This window comes from Lupinus angustifolius, chromosome LG01 (genome assembly GCF_001865875.1).
Source record: "Lupinus angustifolius cultivar Tanjil chromosome LG01, LupAngTanjil_v1.0, whole genome shotgun sequence".
Lineage (NCBI taxonomy): Eukaryota > Viridiplantae > Streptophyta > Magnoliopsida > Fabales > Fabaceae > Lupinus > Lupinus angustifolius.
The window spans coordinates 14,263,556-14,271,870 of NC_032009.1; the positions used below are offsets into that span (position 1 = coordinate 14,263,556).

Here is an 8,315-nt window from a genome sequence, read left to right on the forward strand (position 1 = left end):
ACATGAAAATGAAGAAGCAAGTTGATTAAATCTGGAAAAGGCAAGTTGACCATGAATAAGTACTTCCACAATGTGAATAAATCTTGAACATACCAGAAAAATAAAATATCATGCGAACACGAGAAAAAAGGAGAGGAAGAAAAGATTGGTTAATACATACATAGCAGCATAACATAATTCCCCTCTAACGACTTACTATACTCACGAGTCATGACTAATATAACCCGATTAACATTTAAACAGATGCAGCATTAGCATGTGTTGAACTCAAATGCAGAGGCCTGGTTTCAGAAGCAGCATGAAAGGACAAAAGAAAAAGTAATGCAGCATCAGCTTAATTTGCGTAGTTGAGTTTTGCATGTTCAAACAACATTTTGCAAGATGGTTTGAAATTCTAAACAATATAAATTATCCAAAAAATAAAAACTAAACAAGGGAAACATACATAAATAAGCAGATCAAAACTTATATAACAGGGTGTGGATATGGCTTCTCCAAAGAGAACTCGTCACCAATATATGCTATAAGGGGGTAAAATTGTTTATATACAACAGAGAGAAGATTGAAAATTTGTTATAACAAATGTGAATTGCCTATTGATCAGCCAAAAATATAATTGTAAATATCTAAATCTTGGACTTAAAAAATTGTAAATATCTAAATCTTGGACTTAAAAAATCAAATATCTAAATCTTGGACTTACATAACAAATTAGCTTTGATGTACATGTTTTGTCTAACTGGTAACTCATCACCAATCTTGCTGGGTTGGCATAGTGGAAAATAGCAGCAGCAACTCTGCATTACTTAACCATACACTGACAAAACCATATTTCGTTACATATTTTTACAAGCTAGTCACCTGCTCCTCTACTTCCCCTTCTGTTTCATTACGAACGGGCTTTCTAATTTTTTGTTTCCTTTTTGTGATTCTGTTTCCAGAGGGCTGGCTGAAAGATTTAAACCATACCGTTTCTGGAGTCAAAATCTAACAGATAAAGACACGGATGACAACTGGACCTTCGTAAGTGAAAAAAGTTCAGGTTGGCCAGAATAGGCTTGTCCTCACAGAGAAAACGCAGAAAATATGATTAGTTTTCGTATCTCTGATTATCTCACTTTTGTTCGTTAACACGCTCCCATGCTTTTTTACAAAGCTTAGTCGTCTCAACGTGGTTAGGATCAAGGCAAAGGGCTGCGTCACAATCTCGGAGAGTAGAAACATAATCACTCATTGAATCCTGAAATGCTGCTCGAAGATATAAGAATTGAAGATCTGGCTTAAAATCTATGGCCCTTGTAAGCTCTGCTATTCCTTCAGCTTCCTTATGATCATCCATTAAAACTGGTAGACATATGGAAGTCAGAACTTGATAAACTTTGTGTACGCCGAACACACATTGCACTAACAGGTTTTAGAGGTTCAACACCACATCATGATCATATTGTTTCATCAAGATGATTACAGAAAGCAAAAGTATTTCATTCTTAAACAAAGGCCAAATATCAGAAGAACATGAGCACGGAAAATTATAGTGGACCTCTATCGAGTTACATCATTAAACAAGGAAAAGCTCAAATTGAAAAGATCTCTCACTTCATAACTGATCATTCCATATAGGATAAACAAACCCCAAATGAGCATGTCACCCTATAATAATGTGTATTTTTTATATTTTCTATGAACTACTAATGTGTAATTTGATTGGCATGTTATGTACAAAACCTCTCTGAACTGCTATGATTTTCCATCAACATTTAAAGCAACACCAGATGTTAATTTCCTAATTTTGAAGTGTGCAAGACATGCATCATTTTCCTTTATTTTACACTGTATTATGACTTTTCTAGGAAACTGCATAATCAATAGCTAAAGTTCAGATGAAGAGCATGAATGGTAGTTCATCTTGATGCAGTGCTTAGAAAGGAAGCATAAATCACATGCTACCAACTCAAACTATGGATTTTGGAGAATAAAAAAAGGCGGCGATGGGGAGGGTAAATATTTACAGCCTTAACCCCACAAATGAAGCAAGCTGGAGGATAGAATGCACGGGGTTAAATATACAGGGTAAATTAAAATGAAATTTATCAAAAAGGATGAATAAAGGAAAATACCATCCAATCATGGTAAGAAAACTGGCATACTATAAAAGATGGCAGAACAAATATTTGAAACAGAAAAATGGCATGCAATCACGGTATGCGACTCACCTGCTGCCCTATATCTGTAAGGATATGTCCTTAGAGGATCCAACTGTGTTGCCATACTAAGATCACTCTTTGCCATGTTACGGTCACAATATTCTGAACGCTTCTCATAAGCTGATGCATTATTTTGGGCCTTATCTACTAGCTTTGTAATCTCATCATATGCAGCTTTTCGGTGATTTTTAAGATGATATACACATGCCAATCCCTGATGTGCCCGTGTATGTTTGATGTTGAGGGCATTCATGTAGTAGTCAGCTGCAAGGTCCAGCTTATCACAATCTACATAGACACTCCCAAGATTATTCAGTGCCTGCAACGGAAAGGAATGACAAAAATAAATACATCACTTCAGCACTGAAATCAAGCTAACATGTTTGGTCCAAAAACAATGAAGTTCTCACTTGCCCTTTCCGGAGACCATCTGAAGGGCATCTCAGAGCTTCCTCCAAGAGATGGATCACATACTTTGAAGACTCTGAATCAAGAACTGAATCGGCTAAGGCATAAGCTTTGAGAAGGTAAGCTTCAAATGATCTTTGAATAGAAATGGACTCCTCATCCTTCGCTAATGCTTCTTCACGATGACCAGTGCCATACAATATCCATCCTTCGTAGAGAAGCCTTTCATGGTCAGAAGTAGAATGATTTCTTGCCAGCCACAAACTACGCATTGCTGCCTTTTGAGAATTTAACCTGCCAGATTCAAGAACAACACCCACTTTAGTCAAGGTCATGCCTTAATATGGTGGAGGACTAGAGACTCATCAACTATCCTATTAGGATAAGCATCAATACATGTATATAAAAAACCAGAGAAAAGTAGATAAGCAGAACTCCTAAACAGTAAGATACAATTAGTCCTTGGCAATTAATACACTCCCGACCAGTCTTTCAAAGTAGATATCAGGATCCATTCCACATGCAGTAAACGTACAATAACAACAAAAAGTACATGGCCTGGTTTAAAACTTATGACACTATAAAAGTACATAGGCGAAATGATTAAGAAAGACTTAGAGATCAATGCTTTGTCAACAGAGATGATTTATGATAGCCGACCCTGCCTAGTGGAATAAAAGTTTGGTTGTTGTTGTATATAATATAGTTGGTTATAGGAATATAAGTATTATATAATTAATAGCTATTTAAGTGGTACTCCCAACAATGTACACCATAAACATGTATTACACTTCCATTACTTTGTCCTAGTTTTCTTTGATAGATGAACATGCCACAGTTTCCTCCAACTTTGACATAGTACAACATGACTATAAACTCCAGTTAGCACAGCCATTAATTCCATGCAGAAATGTAGTCGGTTCAAAATGAAAAGAGTAATAAAAGCATTTTTAGCAATATTTAAATATCACTCTCCTCACTTACAATTCCATTCATAGAGATTTTTTGCCAGAGAGAAATGTATGAAATAAAAAAAGAATCAAACTTTTCGGAACTCACTAACATAAAACTAAGTTGTATTTGAATTAATTTATGTACAGATTGCACTCACCTTAACAGGAGGAGAGATTGCCGAAACCGCAAAAGACTTTTCCCAGGGTCATTTGCTAACATCTGGTGTACAACAGCCAGAGAACCAATATCATCAACAGAGGACCACCGCTCATACAATTGCATCCAGCAATCAGCCTGACTCCCTTGCTTATCAACAGGGCAAAGTAGTTCGACCAAGTGACCACCATGCATATTCCCATAGAACATCATATAATTGGGATCCAATGTCAAAAATTGCATGGACATCTCTGAGGGCTCCTTCATAATCCCCCATGGCAATCAAGAACCAAGCTTGCAATTCAAGGCAGCCCGGAGAAACCTTGAAACCAACTATTTTATTGATTTCTGCAATGGCAAATCCAATCTTGTTCTCCTCTAACAAAGAAACCACCCGAATTGGTAAGCAAAGGAAAGATCAGATATAATTCAGTTGCAGATATCAAGTCCGTCATTTTCTCCTTCCCAAAACAATACAAAGACCTTTCTTGATACATCCAGCCAACTGGTTTATGATCAGAAATATTGGAGTTCATCAGCTTGTATGCTGAATATGTATGACCATGCTTATATTTGGCCCTTGCAATACTCACTGAAGAATAAACATGCCCTGCCTCCACTGCTGCCTCAAACCAATGTTGTGCATCCTTGTATTCTTTTCTGTCAAGCATAAAAACACCTAATCGGTGAAACGCAAGCTGCTTCTCCCAACCTTCCGCCGCACGCTCGACTAATCTTTCCAATAGCATCACAGTTGTGTTAGACCTCATCTCTTCCTCCATTACAATCTGACATAAAAAGTAATACAACACAAACGATGCATGCCCCGCCAACTATGAAGCACAGATACGGATACGTGTATCGGATACGATACGTATCCGATACATCGACACGCACTTTTTCTAAAATGTAGGATACGATACATTCAAGGATACGCGTATAAATTAATAAAAAATACATAAAACATGATAAAATTATAAGTGTAAATCCTCTTCTTCTCTCCTACCCTCTTTCTTCTCTCCTACCCTCTTTCTTCTCTTCTCTGTTAAGAAATAAAGGTATGCCTTTTATTTATCTTCTCTATTAATACTCACACATCCTCTTCTCTTTATAAACATACTAAGTGAAAAGACTAAGAAGTAAGAAAGGTACGCCTTTTTTCTGTTTGCTCTTCACAACATACCTATGGCGCGGTAGATGCAGTAACACTAAGCACCGGCCGGCGACGTTATGGATCAGAAAGTACCAGCTATTCGAGGGTCAATGTGGTGTGATGGTAAGTTGGTATGATGTGACCTTTAAATAAGTGAGTGTTTATTGAAAACAAATCTATCTTATCATAAAAACGAATCTATATATCCTATATTTTATTGAAAACGAATCCGATACGTGTCTTGATATATTTTTTATTTTTTAATTTTTTAATTTTTGGATACACTATAAACACGTATCCTTCGCGAATCTGAGCGTATCCGTGTCGGATACGTGTCGGACACCGACACGCGAGGGTATTTGGCGAATCCGTGCTTCATACCCCGCCAAAGCCAGCCTATCCCTACCTCTGGACTACACAATAGTTTCATAACACCTGAACAATGCATCGAACTCGAGAGCTCCCTAAGAAACACCTGCAAACAAGTAGCCACAAGCAGGTAAGCGTTCACCTCTAGTCTATACTCAATAAGCAACACTGCATTCTCCAAGTCACAAACCAAATATGCCAAATATGCATCGCAAGCAGACTTCATGTCCTCGCAACAAAATCGGTTCGCCAATGAAAGTAGCTCAAGTACAAGATTTGGTTCAAATTGATCCAACCTTTTCGTCCTACTAAATATCTCAGCAGCCCTCATTACCGCAAGAGAAAAACCATTCCGCGAAAAATTAATCTTCTCCCTTTGTGACTCCACGAATCCACCATACAACATTGTCTTAAAAGGCGTGGAAAGTGAGGCCATATTGAATCTCCTACATCTAATCTCATTTTCACCAACACAACAACACATGTCACCATCCTCCTCCTTTGATGAGGTAGAACTTTCCTCAACCTCATCATCAACCACCACAAAATTAGCCTCATTATCATAATCAAAATGAGACAACCCGCAATTACGAAAACAAATACACGAATCATAAACGATCATATCCTGGAATCAAAGTAGCCTTAGGGCATTCAAGGTTTCTTCCATAACAATTTGATGTTTGCATAGCTCGCAACAATTCTAAATAGCACGGAATAATACTTATTGGCTGAGTCACGACCAAGTCACTCTCTTTAAAACGTTTCGTGGTACTACCAAAATTGTGCAAGCAGACTGTCAACCACACGCAGGATAAGTTCTCTATTATGCAACTTCTTACTGCACTGTAAGAATCGATCTCGAATACACGCACAATATGGCTACCTGTGCCAATTCTTTTCCCACGATATTGATTATCAGTGTCAGTTCTCGAAATTCCCACAGTTTTAGTATGTGTCAATTCGAAAGTGCCACAGAAAGAAAGGGAGAAGGCTGCTGGAAATACATCGGCGGAAATTTATGGGGGAAAGCCGATGAAGATTGCTCGATTGGTACGAGTTACAATGAGGGAGAAGACCTCTATTTATAGTTTGAGACATCCAAAGGCCCCCTCATCCGATAGTCAGATCGGGTGGTAAATCCCACGATCCGACTTTGGAGAGAGTCTCTCCCTCACTCTCCTCACTTCTCCAATCGTGTGGACTTAGTCACACAAATGTGCCACACGTGTGTTGACTTGGTCAACACATGGTCCAAGCCGGCCGGGGATGGAGGTGGTGCTCACACGCGTGTGTGGAGGATTATTGTTTGTGTAAGTCTTCATTCATTCACAAGATCATTGTACCCATAGGGGCACATCCTAAGGTTGTAACTTAAGACTTATAAAGTTTTTCAACTTGTCTCCTCCAAACAACATGAGACTAGACTAAGAAGTTTTTTATATCATAACCCAAAAGTCACCATAAATGATGACATGAATGTACATTAAAATCACTTCAAAATCATCATTTTTCCAACACAATCCATGGAAGACAAGCCAATTATTTCATCCTACCACCTCTCATACCTCAACAATGAAGCAAGCACAATCTTCATGTGCACGTCCACACCAACTGCCACCATTGCACACTACCGCACTGCCCTCAAACATCAACAAAACTTGCACCATGCCAGCCCCCAAATAACCCTAAAACAACCCCATGCCCCCAAACAACCCCAAATTGACCCTACAACCCCTAAATAGCCCCCAAAGCAGCCCCAAACAACCCCTAAATAGCCTCAAAACAGCCCCCAAACAGCCCCTATATAACCCCGTCAAGAAGTTGAGTACATAGAAATGATTTTTGTTTCCTCCTTAATGCATTTGTCTCTATCTCTACGGTGCATGAAAAATATGACATCATTAATATATGTTCTCAATGGACCTTCTAATTAGTACTTAGTAGACGTATTTTTCATGAAAAGAGGAATTGTTAAACCTTACAATGAAGCAAATAAGTTATTCTAATTGAATAATTTTGCTGAACTGTTTCATATTGGGGCTGTTTTGGGTGGGAGGGTGTTTTGGGGCTGTTCGGGCCCTGCTTAGGGGCTGGCATGATGCATGTTCTGTTGCTGTTTGCGGGCAATGTGGTAACATGGTGATGTACAGTTGTGGCAGTTGGTGTGCTGAGGTTCTGGCGGTGAAGAAGTTTTTGGTGTTTTGGATTGAGAGGTCATTGGGAGGAGAAAGAAGGTTAGGGACTAGAGGTATATTTTTTTGAAATGAAAATTATCAAACTACCCTTATTACTACTTGTATTATAATTAAAATATGAAAATTAACTTTGTCTAAAACTTTTGTTGCATAATATTAACTTACTCCAACCAAAAAATATATAGTAGCTTTAGAATTCCTTCTTGATTTAGTATTTTTATTATAATACAAATGAAATGACAAACCATTATTATTGGTATAAAAAAAATAAAGCCAACAATACACTTGGTCTTAGGAATCTAAGTCCATATTAAATCTAAATATCATATAAGGAAGATTCAATCTTCAGGACCTAGACTTGTGATTAAAACCAAAAATAGAACAAAAGCAAAATTAATGTTATTACATATTAGATTACTATAATATAAATAATAAGTATGATAAATCGTATATTACGAACGATCCTTCAAAATTCCAATCTGAGTTATTATAACAAAAGCACCTATCAGATTTTATTATTCGTTTGCATTCATAGCATTTGTTGCATTTTTTTAACTTATTCGGTGGATGATTGAGAATTATCATCATTATACTTCTAATTTAAATAAAAAAAATATTAAATTAGTTAATATTTGATATGGAAGTTACAAAGGGTTGAGAAATGGGTGAACATCTTCAATCCCAACAAAATATATCACTACTTGTGATTAATCAGACAAATATTTAATTATTAATTTTTTAAACTATCCAATTCATAAAATCACATTTCTAAACTATCCAATTCATTCATATACGATGGATTCTAATTCATCCACATACAATAGATTACAATTCATCCATATCCAATGGATTCCAATCCATCTATATCCAATGGAT

At 37.2% G+C, this 8,315-nt stretch overlaps 1 pseudogene; it reads right to left on the reverse strand.

Annotated features, from left to right (window-relative positions):
- On the reverse strand, window positions 494-6,100 carry LOC109349927 (annotated as a pseudogene).